The 17,284-nt window shown below is 39.9% G+C and overlaps 1 pseudogene; it reads right to left on the bottom strand.

Annotated features, from left to right (window-relative positions):
- The window catches only part of LOC149218725 (uncharacterized), a 28,675-nt pseudogene extending 12,907 nt beyond the window's left edge, over positions 1-15,768 (bottom strand).
- Between the last annotated feature and the right edge of the window lie 1,516 nt (positions 15,769-17,284).

The raw sequence follows: 17,284 nt of genomic DNA, 5'->3' as shown, positions 1-17,284 counted from the left end.
CTATGCTCTATGCAATTTTGGGAGACAATGCCCCAATTTTCCTTGGAATTGCGCAGTGCATTTCCCCTAGCAGCAGTCATGCTGACTGAAACTGTGCATTGCGTAGTTCCAGCCCTCAGCAGGCCAAGATGGAATGTGCTCTATGTAGTTTTAGTAGATATTCAACTCACTGGTAGCTTGGACTGTGCTCTGTGTAGTTTCAATTTTCAGTCTCCCAGCCTCTTTGAGACAAAACTGCGCAATTTTCCCAAGCAGTCAACGAGGTGTGTTGCATATTAGTCCTCAAGTTGCTTTTGGTTTTAAACTGACATTTACTTTCCATGAGTGTTGCTTTGTCTCAAGGTATCATAGGTGTTCATTAGTCTCTCAAAAATACAGTTACAATGGCTTCCAGGAGAGCAGGATCAAAAGACACAATTGAGAGAAGTACTAGGGATGTGGTTGAATAGGGGTCAATGAGCTTGTGCATGTACACAAACACACACCTGTTCATCGAGAAGGATATCAAGATAACATGGAGAGACATCAACACCATCTTTTTAGGCAGCTTTGAGGAGAATCTGGAGGATAGACAAGTTTATGTGAACATCCATAAGTCATGACTATACAAGCTTGCATACATGTTTCCCGTGTTTCCTTGCACAGATGTGATCCACTGGATTGTCTCACACACTGATCCCGAGACAATGGTACTGAGCAGTGTTAGTGGAACCAGGCATGGTTCCTTTAGGATGGAGGATTATCAAGAGATATATCATTTTCCATTCCCAGTGAGCAGGATGAATGCACCGTTTTACACTCCCAATAGTAGCATGAACACAAGAGATATCTTGAAGCATTGGGTAAAGGAGACAACAAAGTTCAGGATGCCACCCAACTAGATATATAGGACGAAGACACTCAAGAAAGAATATCAGTTCTTGGTCATCTTCGCATGCCTCTTGTATGGCCAAGGGAGTACATAAACCATCCCATAGAGTTGGGTTGCTATGTTGGATCAGCTCGCAAATGAAGGAAAACTATTCAACTGGTCCGACACATTGGCTCTCTAGTTGAAAGTGCATTTGTCCAATGCTTGGAGTCCACCCAAGGGTCAAAAAGCAAAGTTCTTCAGGTCTACAAAACTTCTCGATGAAATTTGTGCCCGTCAACAATTTCTTGGCATGGGTTGGGCATGGATACCTTCAAAAGTTCTGTGAACATATATCGCAAGTTGCTCTCGTATTGTAGCTACCTAGGAGTCATGTCTACTATATGTGACAATTTCATTGCCCCTCTATACATGATGATCTTTGAACAGGATCCACCCTGCATGTCGTAGGCATCAATGGAGGCGTTACTAAACATTGTAGATTGGTACACCTCACCGAAGGGAACCTTCATCAGGATGTACAATGTGGAGAAAGCTCCACACGTGTTGCCGAGGTTCGCCATGGACAAGTTGGTCATGCAGGAGGTTTCATACCACATCTCAATAGGGTTGTCAGCTGGATTGCATAGGAAGAAAAAGGAACCATGGCTCATGCTTCCTGTACGAATTGGGTTGTACGCGATCAAGAGTTTGAAAGATGCAGATGCTGAAGTAGAAGACTTTAAGAAGTTTAAGTTCGGCACTAGGAGTTTCAACCCGTACGATCCTCATGTTTCATGCAGGGACCACTGTGCGAGAGTGTACTACCCTTGGATCCATGGGGCGTGTCATTGGCCAGAGGAAAACCCATGGAGATATTTTTACAACTCCTCTAGGCTCAATGAATCGGTTAGCATCACAGTGGAGTGGATAACATCACTCAAGGTAGCAGCACCACAGGGAGCAGCAACAACAACAACAAGAAGCAACAAACCTATCCAAGACAAAGGCACGATGAATATTACTTAAGGCATAGAGAGGGATCAAAGCTACAAGTTTAATGCGAAGAGGCAACAACACGACAAGAAGATAGCGCAAGTAAAGAGAGAGAAGCAAAGGCTGGAGGATACTAAGAGGATGTTCCAGGAAGGTTAGCAGAAACTCAAGGAAGAACAAGAGTTGCGTAGAAGAGAGAAGGAAGCGCAACATGAGCATGAACAGGAACAAGAACAGGAACTGGAACTGGAACATGAACAAGAACATGAACAGGAAGAAGTGAAAGGCGCGCAGAAAACGCAAAATGCACCAATACAGGTTGAAGAATCTGAATGTGACGACCCAATTATAGGTCCTCTAATAACTACTACACTCATTCAAATAAATTTCGCTAATTTTCATAACAAGTAAAATTTCAGGTTTATAAAACATCATAAGCATGAACATAAATTAATTTAATCTACAACATGTATAACTTGTAACAATTTACGTAACTAAAATAAATGATGGATAATACCTGTTCCAATAGCTTAATTGAGATGCTCCTGAGCTCCATTCTCCTCTTGACTACCTGATAGGATTTCCCTCCCAGCCAACTAGGAAGTAATTCCTAGCCCAAGAAACCTCCACAAGTTCCCTAGCCCTCTAAGCCCAAGTCCAACAAGATGTAGTGTGTCCAAGTTTAACAAACACTCTCTAGATCCAAGTTTGATCTCCCTCCTCTTTCTCCACATCCCTCCTCCTGAACAAAATCCTCCCAAACAGAACGAAACCAAAACCAAGACCAAGGATCCGCCTCTCCTCTCATCATCCTTCCCCTTTTATGCCTCTTCCTCTCATCCACCTCAACCACCTATCATTAATGTCATAACTACCCCCTCATCCTTTCATTTGACTTTTCTTACCATATCTTCTCCCAAGTAAATTTGAGAGGACATTTTGGGGATAAGATATGGATATTTAATTTGGTAATTAATTGGGGAGGACCATATATTCTCCCAAGTAAATTTGAGAGGAAATTTTGGGGATAAGATATGGATATTTAGTTTGGTAATTAATTAGGAAGGACCATATTTTCTCCCAAGGAGATTTTGAGAGGACATTTTGGGGATATGGATATTTAAATTGGAATAATGGAAGAAGACCATATCCTATCCAAGATTAAATTTGACAAGACAAGTTGGGAATTGAATAATAACAATAATAAATTTTATATTAGTAAATAAAATTTACAGTTTCCCAAATGAAGGTATTTACCGATATTTCTTGATAATTATAAGTCAATATTTTCAAGTAATTTAAACACTAATAAAATTTGCATGATAAGATTAAGTGGGGCATTACATACACCCCTCCTTCAGAAAACTTCGTCCTGAAGTTAGAGTGAAAAAATACAAGAAGTTTGAAGGCATAACAAAATAGAGAGAGAGTTATAATAGTAAAATTTAATAAGTCAAGCAGTGATACCACTTCCCGTCAAGAGTCTTCAACAAATCTATATCCTCCTATCCTTCCTATCTTACTTCCGTTCCCACCCTATCCATCCTCTGTTGTTATATACTATGGCATCGGCTATACCAATCTAACCACTGATAAAACCAATATGGCAGAAGTGTCGACTATATCGACCTAACTTCCCCAGCAGGCAACTAGCAATCATCATCACATGTCTAGGGGAGCGTGTCCATCACTGCCCTCCCACGATTCCAAGTTTGGAGGTTACACAATGGGAAATACCTCCACCCCTCCTTACAATGAGGGTCAACACCAACTGGTAATCGTCATCACACGTCTAGGGGAGCGTGTCCATCATTGCCTTCCCACGATTCCAGGTTTGGAGGTTACATAGTGGGAAATACCTCCACCCCTCCTTACAACTAGGTTCAACGCCCTAATATGGACCACACTACAGCACTGGTTGGATACTTGTCATCGAATAATCTAGTCAGGTAGTCTTGTCACCTACCATTTACATTTTACCCATGTCATAAGAGTGCATATCCAGTAGATACAAAATGTAATAGTACAATGTACATCATACCTTTCCTCAGTAGATGTTTTGACCTTCCCCAATGGAAGAGTAGATCTTGGTTATCATATAGTTCTTTCCAATCTGCGGGTTAGTTCTCATTCATGCATATATATAACAACAAAATATATATATAGATAAGTGATCTTAAACATCATGTTATTAAGTCTAGTATCCACGTGTCAATTCTGTAGCTCATACTGGAAATAAATCTTACATTAGACGAATCATAATTTCACTAAGTCATTCATTAGATAAATCATATCTACTTAAGCCATATATGATACAACAATAACTCTAATAAGTCATGCACTAGATAAATCGTAACCAAGTAAGTCATACATTTGGTCATACATCAAACATTTCCATCATCAATACCTAATCCACCTAATGATTTATATAAGTAGTTTCACTTGTCCAACTAAAGGCATCAATATTACACATCGTTCATAAATAAATAACATGGAACTGCAAAATAAAGCCTTAGCATAGGTAGCTATCTAAGTCAAAATGGGCATCACAAATGCTCATGTGACAACCTTGTGAAACCCCTCGACAACAATTAGAGTTGAAACAAGATTCAACTGTCCGCAATGGAAAATAGCATTTGAACCCAGATATGCTACAAGGCGGTACCAAATTAAAAAAGAAAGAAAGAAAAAGAGACCAAAATATTGGCAAGAAACGGATTAGTGCACTATCAATTCCACTAGAAGGTGCTAGTATAAGTTTCATGCATATAATTTCTTTAATACTTCAGTGAATATGATCAACTCAATCTCAAGTCCATGGATGCTAGGCAACACCTACTATTTTATTCCCTTCTCAGTTTGATTGCTTCTAACTCTACGCAAACTGAATTTGCCACTAACTCTATATTTTTCTGGTGATTAAATACACTCAAATCTCGTGTTAACCTGGTCTTTGGACCCATTGTTGTTGGGTAATGGACATACACAATAGCAGAATATTTTCAAAAGGAGAAGAGACAAAAGAAATGGAGATATTGATTGTTATAACTTAATATGGGAATTGTCAAGACTACATATATAAAGAGGAGTGAGACTACCCCATACAACCACCTTGTTTCATTAAGACATGACTAACCCGGTTTAACTTAATATTATTTATAACATGTGACTTTATTAATTAAAGGCACTTATCCATAATATATCTCTAACATTTGTATTTCTAATGTACCGTCCAAAACTATTTCTGAATTGGATCCCACAGAAGTAAATTCACTCTACAAGTCAAGGAATCGAATTCCAAATGGATCAAATGGAACCAATTCTCTTTTGTGTTGGGTTTTCAATAACTGATTCAATTATTGATCTGTTTAGTTAACAACCATTTTCCATGTTTTCCGCATCTTTATCGGTGACGTGCTTTAAGTATTGACTTCTTCCAGGACTTCTTTTCAAGGCAAGTCATCAACCGCCTTTCGTTCAAGCTTCAAAATATATTGACTTCGGAAAAACGTCCTTGAAACAAACATGAATCCCTCATGTTCCATTCAGCTTTATCCCATTACAAAGTCCTCGAGATCGAGTCAAATCTATTGTCACATTGCCTTCAAGCATTCGACGCCAAACAAATTGATTAGATCCAGCTCAAGGTCAAATGCTATCATTTAACAATCATCAATCTCTGAGATGTGTGGGAATAATATGCCAAAGATACCTGTTCCAAATTGCAGTCTAGCTATGGAAGCTGAGTTGTTATGTGCAGAGACTTCAACTGAAGTGAAGACTTGAAAACTCTTGTGTACTAGAGACAATTAAAAATATAGTGCCATTTTTCTCTTCTACAGATATAAAAAATGAAAATTTTGTGGGTGGATTAAGTAAAATGGAAACTACTGCAGGATGCCCATCATTAATAAAATTATGTCATGATAAGAAAATGTATCTTATGGAGGCAAACAATATACCAGAAATGTCCAAGCCAGGTGATGTTATTCTGGGGGATGTTGGCATTGAATAGGAGCTTTACAAATCAGCCTTTGGTGAGATCAAAGATGATGTGAATGAAACTAATGGAGAGTTTCTCATGTTTGTTTCAAGTGCTAAAGAAAAGAATGAAGAGAGAGACCGATCTAGTATATCTCTTGCCATTGATCTAATTGAAAATTCAAAAGAGAAATTCTTTTAAAAACTAGTAGAGAATGTAGTTGAGGGTTTGGAGGTGGATGTGCCTTTGGGATCCAGATGTCATGTTAACTCAAGTGCTGACATGGATAACTTCCCTTTTTTTTATAAAGGATGATAAAAGGGAATATGTAGGTAATTCCAAGCAAGATTTTGTGGTCCTAGACTATGTTGTTGCAGACAGTTTTGAGGATGACCAATCTTCCAATGAGGTTGTCCAGAAGAATTCATCTCATCTTAGTGCATTAGTGAGCTGTAAAATGCCTGTCTATGAAGTACGACCTTTGTATGAGACAGATCCTCCCTATGTTGCAAATGCTGAGGTAGATCTATAAACTTTGGTCAAATATTCCATAAGTTTAAAGGAGGTATAATTATGTCTACTACTTATGATATTGTGGTTAGTGGAGACGTAGTAAACTCTATTACAGCCTTTCCTTTCGAAGTGGGGCTATGTTCTTTCAACATGTTTCTTATATATGGGAAATGGAAACAATGAACTGGATCTTTTTTTGTTTTTGTTTTTTGTTTGTTTGTTTTTTATTTTACAATATGCAAAAAAAGTGGCCTATTACATAAATGGAATTGTAGTTTGTTATGATAAAATTCTAGGCATTCTAGCTTTCAAAATGAGTCTTCTCACATGTTTCAACACTTAATTAATTGCAACGGTTCTTGATTACAGAAATATATCTAAGAATAAAGAGCAGTTTAGAATCAGAGATATATGATGTCAAAACAAATCCCACATTGGAGCATCCTTTGGATCGCAAGGGCATATAACTATTAACAACATTGGAACTTGGTTGTCTCAAGTTTGTGAAGTGCACCATCAAAATTAACAGAAAACTCATTGTACTAGAGAAAGACCTTGAGCCTCTGGTCATGACCTTAGTAGTATTCTGTGTGATGTAATATGTACATGAACAAGAAATATCCCTTGGGGGGAGTTTCCAGACAGAAACTGAAACATAAACACCCAAGTTCTCCTGCACCTATGGGAGTTTAAACTTTAAAGTCTAAAGTGGTGTATGCAAAAGTACCTTATCAGGATATGGTTCTTCATGTTACTGAGAGCATTGAATGATTATTTGGATCACTAGAAATCACTGATCTAGTGACATTATCTCATGGTAGACATTCTGGAATATTTGCTTGGTGACCAATAGTTGTACTCATCTTACTTTAAACATTCGATTGATCTTGTGGTTTGTTCATTTGTCATCACACACCAAAAGGGAAAAAATGCACAATAGAAAAGAACAAGACCACTACTCGATGCCAATGCATGCAATGAATGTGGATATAGAAAGTTTTGAATCTTGTAAAATTGTTTACCCGGCCCCACTGTTCTAATCAGTATCTAATGGCACTAACCCTAACCATCGTTGTAATATTTTTATTTTAATCGTTGCCTTTCTCATTGTTACACATATAGGAACTTGTAGGACCAAGTCTAAGCTTTACTTCATTGGGTTTATGAGCTTTTACTTATTTTTCTCATGTCAACATCATTTTGGCCTTCTTCTTTTTTTGTTACATAAATTGAACTTTTGATAAAACTGATGAACTAATTCCCGAGGAGACTATCGAATGAAATTGTCTCCAACGTTATATTGGCACATCGAAATGTATTTAAGATTCATGAACCCAGATTGAAGGCTTTTCTCATGAGCAACATGCAAAAAAAATGGATTCCTCTGTCTAGTTAATCCTCTTCAACAAAGCACAATAAAGGGAGCCCCTAAAACTTTGTTGATGACTTGAATGGGATGTTAGTGGAATCTGAATCATGTGACAACAAATTTCAGTCATTCGATGCATGTGGACAAAGAGAAGGGTTGATGCGGATGAGGAGAAATACCTTCACTGTAAGTGTCACTTATTACAATACAACATTGCTAAGTCAATTAATTAATGAAATGATCCAAGTGGATGTTGGTGGCCACCCACCTATCCCATTTGGACCCCCACAACTATCTCTTTCAATGTTTTCAGTTTCCTAAATTGTAGCACAGTTTACTATTGTTAGCCGTTTTTCGGGTCCTAAACTTCCGGAGCCGTATTGAGGCCCTAAACGATGTTTTTTGGGAAATCTACCGCTAGCAATTTTCCTATCAAAAAATTGTCTTTTCCGTCATAGTCCTCAGAGAGATCTTTCCAACGGGCTATCATGCACATCAAACGGAGATAATACGACCAATTTGCGACGCCGGGAAGTTGATGTACCAACTTACCCAAAAACGGGGCCCACAATTTGGCGTTTCATATTCTAGGGTTAGGTTTTGGAATGTGAAGGGTTTTCCATTGTTTTCTCAACAATAAATAGGCCTTTGAGCCTCATTGTAACACAGTTCAGAGGCATGTAGCCACACATCTCTTCTCAAAGATAAGCTACCATCGCCCTAGTTGGTTTATTTCCATTTCTGGTTGTAAGCATATTTCAGTATTTTCCATTAATGAAATGAAGTATTATTTCCGCTGCATATCTGTCTTTATGATTATCTCTGTATTTTATTGCGTTCCTTTTTAAATCTGGATCAGTGGTATCAGAGCGGTCTGCTTTTTCTCTGTTTTTCTTTGCATGTCCCCAACGAGGTCGGGATATGTTGTGGGGAAAAATGCCTATGCAGGACGATCCTATCCACCTAAGGTGTGACAGCGCCTTAGCAACAAACAGATACAACTACTTCGGTTTCTTCCTTTATGAAATGTGAAAGAGGGGAGATTGGTAGACTTACCGTTGTCTTCCGGTTGTCCCTCAATCTAGATCCTCTTCTCTTTGGGTGTCCACAGCTACTTGCCTCCTCGCTTGCTCAAGAGAACAGCTACTTGATTCCCACGAGATCACAAGAGAACAGCTACCTGTGACAAGAGAACAACTACTTGCGACAAGAGAAGAACACCAAACAAAGGCAAATATACATATTCATAAATGATTCAGGATTAGAAATAAATCAAATACACTAATGCAATCATACAAATACACCAGTATATAGGAGCAAACCAAGATAGCTTTATTGATAAGCAACAGGGTTCAGGAAGAGATACAACCCATAGGGCTCCAATCCAACATCTCCTTCCCAGCAGAATGGAATTCCTTCTTCAGCTCCCTTCAAAGAATTAAGCACCCAATGACCCAACCTCAAACCAACAACAATTCTTTGCAATCACAAAATTCCAGCCTCCCTAGATCTCATGGAGGAGAGATCTATATATAGATATTTTGGAGAGAGGATGAGTCAGCTTGAGGCTGGTATGAATCTGACTAGTGTCCTCTCCCTCTCTTAGTTCTTGAGTCCACTTGGAGGTTCTTGCTTCCACTTGGAGATTTGGAACCTCTTACTCATCACCAGTCGAATTCCCTGATACAAGTGTCATTTTGGAAGCTTCCTGAGCATTGACACCTTGAGGAATGAGCCTGCCACTTGTCCAGTTATGCTCAGCGCAGGTAGCCTTTGTTGCAGTTGACATTCAACGCAGGTAGACAGTGGAGCAGTTGACATTCAGAGCAGATGCTCAGTGGAGCAGTTGACATGATCCAGAATTGGCTTGTTTTTGAGTGGTTTCAGGTGGAGAACTTCTGTGAATTGCTGTGGTTTGTTGGCCTTGTTCCTCTAGGGGTAGGAACAACATGTTTAGGGACTTTGGATCCTTTGATTATGGACATTTCATGCTCAATGTTGTAAGGCACAAAAATGTCTATAACAGGATATAAGGAGTTAGGGCTTGAACTGGTGAACCTTTGCAAGACCAGCCTCGCAAATCTCGACGACCTCCCATGGCGGATGAGAAGAAAAACGAGGGGGCAGGAGATCCTATCAAAATCTTGCTCGAAGAAGCCCTTGAGCGACAAAGGAACGCGATGATGGACAACTTTTCCTAGATCCTTCAGCGGCTACCCAGAGGCGACGCATCGGCTTCCAACAACTACTCTGGAAATGCCACACCCTTTAAGGTACAAGTTAATTTTGAAATCCCCATCTTCAAGGGTAAGATAGATGCAGATGTCGTAGATAAATGGTTAAATCTGCTAGATGGGTATTTTTCTGTTCATGAATTTTCAAGTCGGGAAAAGATCGTTTTCGCTCTTCTCAAAGTAGCCCCCCACGTCAAGGACTGGTGGGAAACCTACTGTGAGCAGAAGGATGAAACTACAGGCTCACTGTTTTCAGCCGCACCCACTTGGAATGACTTCCGGGATGCCATCAAGGAGCAGTACTACCCTGTCAAAAGCTATGAGGACAAATACATCAAATGGACCACACTACGGTAGGGCCGAGACCAAGATGTGCCGGAGTTCACAAACATTTTTCATACCCCTCGCACACAATTGGTATCAAAGATTCTGAGCTACATCTAGTACTCAAATACCGCGGTTGCCTACACAGATACATCGAGGAAGAGATGGAGTTCTTGAACATCTCCTCACTTGGCACAACATACCGATATGCTGTCAAAATCGAGCAAAATTTCAAACAGAAGAAGCGAGACTTTGGATCTGCAAATCCGAAGCCCAAAGGACAAAGCCAAGGTGGGGTGACCCAAGACAACCCCTCGAAGCCGCAAGAAAAGAACAACACCACGAAGCCGAAGGACACAGGAAAGTGGTGTGAGTTCCATAAGAGTCCCACTCATAACACAAGTGAGTGTCGGACCAAGCAGTCACTGGTGGCTGATTTGAAGGCTTCCGAATAAGATGCATGTTCCGACCCAGAGCCAGAATCTGACAAGGGGAATGGCAAAGGGAAGCAGATCATTGATGCAGAGCCCAGCGCCACTTTTGCCACCGCCAAGATCCAGAAAAATGAGCCTGAAGATCCAGAGGAGGGGGAACGTCTTTTCCACTCACAGATGTGGGTGAAGGGTTCGCCGCTGCAATTCATTGTCGACAGTGGCAGCCAAAAGAACCTCATTTCAGCAGAGGTCGTGAAGCAGTTGGGCCTACTGACTACACCACACCCGCAGCCGTACAGTATCGGGTGGCTTCACGAAGGACGAGATCTCAAAGTTCGCCAACAGTGTCGCCTTCCCTACAGCATCAAGCCCTTCACAGATGAGGTATTGTGTGATGTTACACCTCTGGATGTTTGTGATGTACTATTAGGCCAGCCATACTTGTGGAGGCGACATGCTGTGTATGAGTCAAGGCCTCGCGCTGTCATTATTTCTTTGGATAATTCATTATACAGGATATCGGAGGTAGCCCCACCTACCACCACCTCTTTGATCACTGCCAAGAAAGGCAGCAAGCTCATCTCCCAGACTAGGAAATTCATTTTCTGTCTGATTCACTCCCAAAGTAAGGGGAAGATCGTTGCTACATCCATGACCCCTGCGAAGGGTTCCTCCACGCAGCAACAACAAAGGGATACGGTCATGACAAAACATAGGAACAACTTCTCGTCACCCACAAGGGTACCACACAAGTCTTAGGTGGGCAACAAAGTTTGGTTGCATCGACAGAAAGAACGCCTTACCAGAAGCCATCAGAAGCTCAGACCACTCCGACATGGTCCTTACACCAGTACCAAGGCTATGGGCAACAATGCTTTGAAGCAAAACATTCCTCCATCCCTTCGCTTGCACCAAGTGATCAATGTGGACCGTCGTCGACCATGCTTCCCACCATTTCTGGACACATCAGAGATTGTAGAACAGCTCACTAGAGATCCAGCTCAGCAAAAGCTTCCTCATCTCAGGGAGGAACTCAATGCAATGGGGACCATTGCTTCCTAGGGGGGAGGAATGATCCAGGTGGATTTTGGTGGCCACCCACCTATCCCATTTGGACCCCCACAACTGTCTCTTTCAGTCTTTTCAGTTTCCTAAATTGTAGCACAATTTACTATTTTTTGCAGTTTTTTGGGTCCTAAACTTCCGGAGCCGTTTTGAGGCCCTAAACGACGTTTTTTGGGAAATCTACCGCTAGCGATTTTTCTATCAAAAAATTATCTTTTCCGTCGTAGTCATCGGAGAGATCTTTGCAACGAGCTATCATGCGCGTCAAACGGAGATAATACGGCCAATTCGCGACCCCGGGAAGTTGATGTACCAACTTACCCAAAAACGGGGCCCACAATTTGGCGTTTCATCTTCTAGGGTTAGGTTTTGGAATGTGAAGAGTTTTCCATTGTTTTCTCAACAATAAATAGGCCTTTGAGCCTCATTGTAACATAGTTCAGAGGCATGTAGCCACACATCTCTTCTCAGAGATAAGCTACCATCGCCCTAGCTGGTTTATTTCCATTTCTGGTTGTAAGCATATTTCAATATTTTCCATTAATGAAATGAAGTATTATTTCCGCTGCATATCTGTCTTTATGATTATCTCTGTATTTTATTGCGTTCCTGATTAAATCCGGATCATGAAAGCCAATGCTTTGCATTCGTTCAGTTTTCTTGCTGCCATGTAAAGGATTGTATGGTAGATGATGAGGGCTTTGTCAAAGCTTCCATACTCCAATTTCACTATTGGTAAAACATCAAGAAGATTTTACTGTTTGACAACTTCATAGAAAGTCAAAGGCAAGTTCATTATGCCTAATTTACATGAATTCTAGCCAATAGTTTTGAAGTTAGAATCTCCACTACAGGAATTTCTATCATATCTGTTTTGCTATTTTTGGATGCAGAAAATATATGAAAGGAAATAGTTAGAAAACCTATGTGCTGAGTAGTTAATTCTCTTTTCCATTGGTTTGTCTTGAGTTTGATGTACCGGAAATTATGCTCCAATAGATAGTGTTTGTTTTGCAACATTTCAAGTTTCTCGTCTGTTTTAAGAAAAGGTCAAATTTGGTATTACAAGATCAATTTCTTCATGTTCTTTTGGAGCATTAATTTTCTTTGATAGGAACTGTAGCATATTTTTCCACAACATTGATCATCGTAAAGTGAGTCACTTGTTGCAATCTCATAAACTAGGTCATGATGTCTTCTTTAAGCGTGCTTTGCTGGGAAACATGCAACTGAAGGTTCAACTTAATACATTGGTGATGATATTTTTTATTTATAATGTCATGACAGGTTTTTCTAAAAGTTGCCTCAACTATGGTTGATGTTGTAACAAGGGGTGGATAGATTTTGGCAAATCTAGCTACGGGCACACCTTGGGAAACAATAGCAAGAGATGTTGGTATATCAATAGGCACAGATACAATAGCACGGAGCCTTCGTGAACAAATCATTCAAGACATAGACAAGTTGGTAGATGAAATTACAATTTGGGTGATTTCTTCTCGTAAGATGTTGCCCTAAGGTTGCAAGAGGGATCCTACCATGGCAACCCTTAAGGTGATGAAAGTTCTGCTTCCCCATTGTTGAGAACATCCAAATCAGTAATGACCCAATGGGGTCAAGGATGGCAGAATGAAAACACACACTTGAATCTCAGAGATATAAGAAGAAAGAATTCCTACAACAACACCCATTTAGATGTAATAATTTCCATGAATAAAGCAAATTCGACCACTACACAAATGTTGGCTCCTCTGATATCACCAAAAGAGGATGAATTTCAAATGGTAACCAAAAGCCCAAATAAAATATGGCAATGCTCAGCTACATCTCAACCCCAAAATGAGCAAAAACTAGGTCCAAGCTAGAATCAATTGACAACTTCCAACACTGTTCAAGATGAGTAAGCCCACAGAAGCTTCCCTCCCTTGACCGGAGAGGAAACTCAAGTAGAAAATGAACAACTAGTGAATTCAGTGGAAATTGAAATAGCCTAACAAGCACAATCTGTCACTCCAAGAAAAGCATCTCAGAGGCACCCATCAGAGGTGTTGGAATGAAAATCCATTTAAACACTGAAAGAGGTTCAACAGATTTCTCCCTCCATTGATAACATGGTTGTAAAAGGATGACATGAATAGTTCCTATTAGAGATTATATACACTTCTTGACCTTGCCCAATGGCCTGCCATGACATACCATCTAAGGCTACACATGAGATTTAGGAGAAACCATCCAACACACAATTTTCTGATATCCATATACAGGACCCTGACTTTTTCATACAGCAAGGACAACCTTTTGATTTTATTACTGAAGGTCAAGAGCAAAAGTTGCATTGAGTAGGCTTAAAATGGAAGTCCAATGAAGGTTTCCAAGAGCATGTCTTGTGCTAGAGATCTTTATTTTCCACACACGTATGATTTGGAGAGGAGACAGTCACATGGAAACTCTCTTCATCAAAGGTAGTGTATTTCGGGTTATTTGATTTCAAGGCAGGTATTCAAAAATAGTAGAAATAAAGATTTTACTGTGAATGGTGTTGGATCGAATTATATGGTGCATAATTCAGAAACTGAGATAAAGGTAGACTAGTAGTATACATTCAAGAATAATTATTGAGGAGCTATGTTATTCCTCAAAAACAATGAGCTGCAACTATCTCTACAAGACTCTGATTCACTTGTGCAATTATCATAAGATGACATTGACAGTTTGGAATTCAAAGAAGCCAAGAAAAACAAACAACGGAGTTCTAAAGGTAGAGGGGTAGTTAAAGTGACCGTTGTTTCCCTTCAGGTGCATCTTCAGGAAATTCTGAATTGAGTCAAACTTGAGAGACATTGAAGCATAGAAGTTCCAAGGTGAAAGAGTTATCATCATGGAGTACAAATCTTAATTGGGGGGTATTAGTACATGTAGCAGATGTGAATAATCAATCAAACAGATTGCTTTTATTGCTGGGATATCAAGTGTAGGCAAGAATTATATATAATGGTGCCAAATATTCAGAGGAAAAGCTGCAAAAGATTAAGCTGATGATACAAAGCAACCTGTACCTATACCTTAGTATCATGCCTGGGACTCGTAAGTGTTTTGAGGAGGAGAGTTTGATAGGAAGAGATCACACTGCACAGGATCAACCTACCTCATCAGGGCAGAGTGAACAAGAAGCTGTTGTTCAAAGTATTTCTTCCATCAACCTGAGATTGAAGGTTTTTTTTTTGACTGGCTTCTGAAAATTGTGATGATGGTATCAGACATGGGCAAAGGATATCCCAATCCATGTAAAACATGGGGTAGATCATTTAATTCCCAAATATTTCCTCAAAATTTATGCATACCAGGAGGTACACATGCTCTGAAAAGCCTTGGATGTGCAAATAAGGCATTGACTGGATGCTCATATGCAACCATTTCTTGCCATGTTAGCTACTTCCCTTCATATCCAGAGGAGAGATAATCAATGTCTTCTAGTTGTCGCCTTTCTTTTGGCTGGAAATCTTCAACATCTGGGCCCATCCCAATGCTTCAAAAAGGACACGATAGATTTCTTCCATGCCAAAACATAGGTAAATTTCTCCCATAAGTGCTTGGAATACTTGCTTGATAGCAGGTTCACGCTCATGCTGCTTCATCCTGGTGATATCATCGCAGGGGAATATCAGATTGTCCAAGCTGCCAACTTTGATCCAATAGGGCAACACCCTCTTGTTGGTCATTCCAAAAGCCTTCTCTCTAAGACAAGCAGGTCCCTCCCTCAGGTACCTTTGTAAAAAGAACTCTGCCAACGCAAGGCTTTGCACAAACTGACCTAGAAATGAAAGCATAGAGTGCCTAATTCCCACATACTTGGACTTCTTGGCACTCTCACTTTCCTCGTGCTGGAATTCAAGGTAGAGAAATGTATCAAAATGAGCCGCAGGACTATCCTCGTCAAAGATGCTTAAAGTCTCCAGAGGATAACCCAATTCTTGTTTAGCCTTCAACATATTGTCTTCCATCCAGGCCTTGCTTATATTATTAAGGGGTGATTAAGATATATTCATTAAGGATTGACTTGAGGACAATTTTGGCTAATTTAGTTCTAATCTTGTAGAGAATGGCATATAAGATGGGTAGCTTGATATTTGAAATGGACATGGTGGGACTGAGATTGGGACACCTAGTGAAAGCTCTAGTAGTCAATCTAGAGAAATAGTGACTGGATGTTCTGGAAGATGGGGGGATTCTGGAAGTGGTCAGGCCTCTGATTCTTGCCCATATGACAGGAGTCATTATCTGGGAGAGTCAAGTGGAGCCATGGATGGTGGTAACCTTTCTGATATTGCTTGCCAGATTGGGAAAACAACTGATGTGGATCTAGAAACATCCAATTCTCACCTTGCTTAGTCGAGTGATATCCAAGGTGAATCTTTTATTTTTATTGAGGAAATGAGGAAACTGAGTACATTTAATAATGAATTTCAATCATCTCCACCTTTAGAGGGAGGAGGATCATTCACAGTTCCTCATGATTTTGGTGAGTAATCTGAGAGCTCTGTTGCAAATCTCCATTCTATGGTTCCAGATTCTACACGATCTAAAGGTCAGTTAATAGGTGAAGGGTTTGTTTCTCAAGATTTATCAGGGGCTAATCTTGAGCCAAGAGAGTTAGAGAGCAGGAGTATGCTTCAAGTAGAGGCGATAAGTCTCTCATCGAATGAATCATCTAGTTCAACATTGGTTGGCATGGTTAAATAAATTCATTGGTTGGTTGGGAGGTTGGGGGTTCCAACCCTTCTGACCCCATATTTAAAAAAAATTGTGAGGAGGAAATTGAACAATGGAAAACAGAGAGCCAACACAGAAACCTGGTCACTGGGGATAACAACGAAAATGCAGAAATGGCATATGCAGGTCTCAAACCTACAACCAACTGATCTGATATTCTATTGATAAGTATTCCGTCGATAGACAATGCCATTTTTATCACAAAGAATCTGCAAACCAGAATCTATGTGTGCCAATGGAATCGTATTTCTTCCAGTGGAGATTAGTTGTGATATAGTTCCATTAAAGGTGCAAAATAAAATCTTTATTTGAAAGGAAATTTGTACAGTTGTAGGTGTCATGGAATTTGTACATAGTGTTAATTTCCCCGGTTCTGGTTGTAGATATAAATATTGGTTATGAGGATATTGTAAATACACAGGTCTTGCCTTCCAATCGAGTGCATGTAAAAAATCTCAGGCATCTTGTAGACATGGTGGAAAACTGTGAGGATAAATGTCTGAGATTTGACCTGGAGTATCAACAGATTATTGTTTTGGCAATAACAAAAAATTTGAAGGAAGCAACTCCTGATATTCTTGCAACACATTGCATACCTTTAGCTATATCTGATGATTTGAAAACGCGAATCAGAGGTGACATTTCTTACATTCTGATATGATTATTTGGATGAATATTGTTTACTACTTCCACGACATGATAGGAAAGATGCTAGGTTGGGGATATCAAGAGGGTACTACTCTCTTT

The sequence above is a fragment of the Pinus tabuliformis genome, chromosome Q (assembly GCF_031772625.1).
Source record: "Pinus tabuliformis cultivar Carrire ecotype Pingquan chromosome Q, CPIR1, whole genome shotgun sequence".
NCBI classification, from domain to species: Eukaryota; Viridiplantae; Streptophyta; class Pinopsida; order Pinales; family Pinaceae; genus Pinus; species Pinus tabuliformis.
Note: the sequence above shows the minus strand (reverse complement) of the source record. Positions and strands in the feature narration are given on the sequence as shown.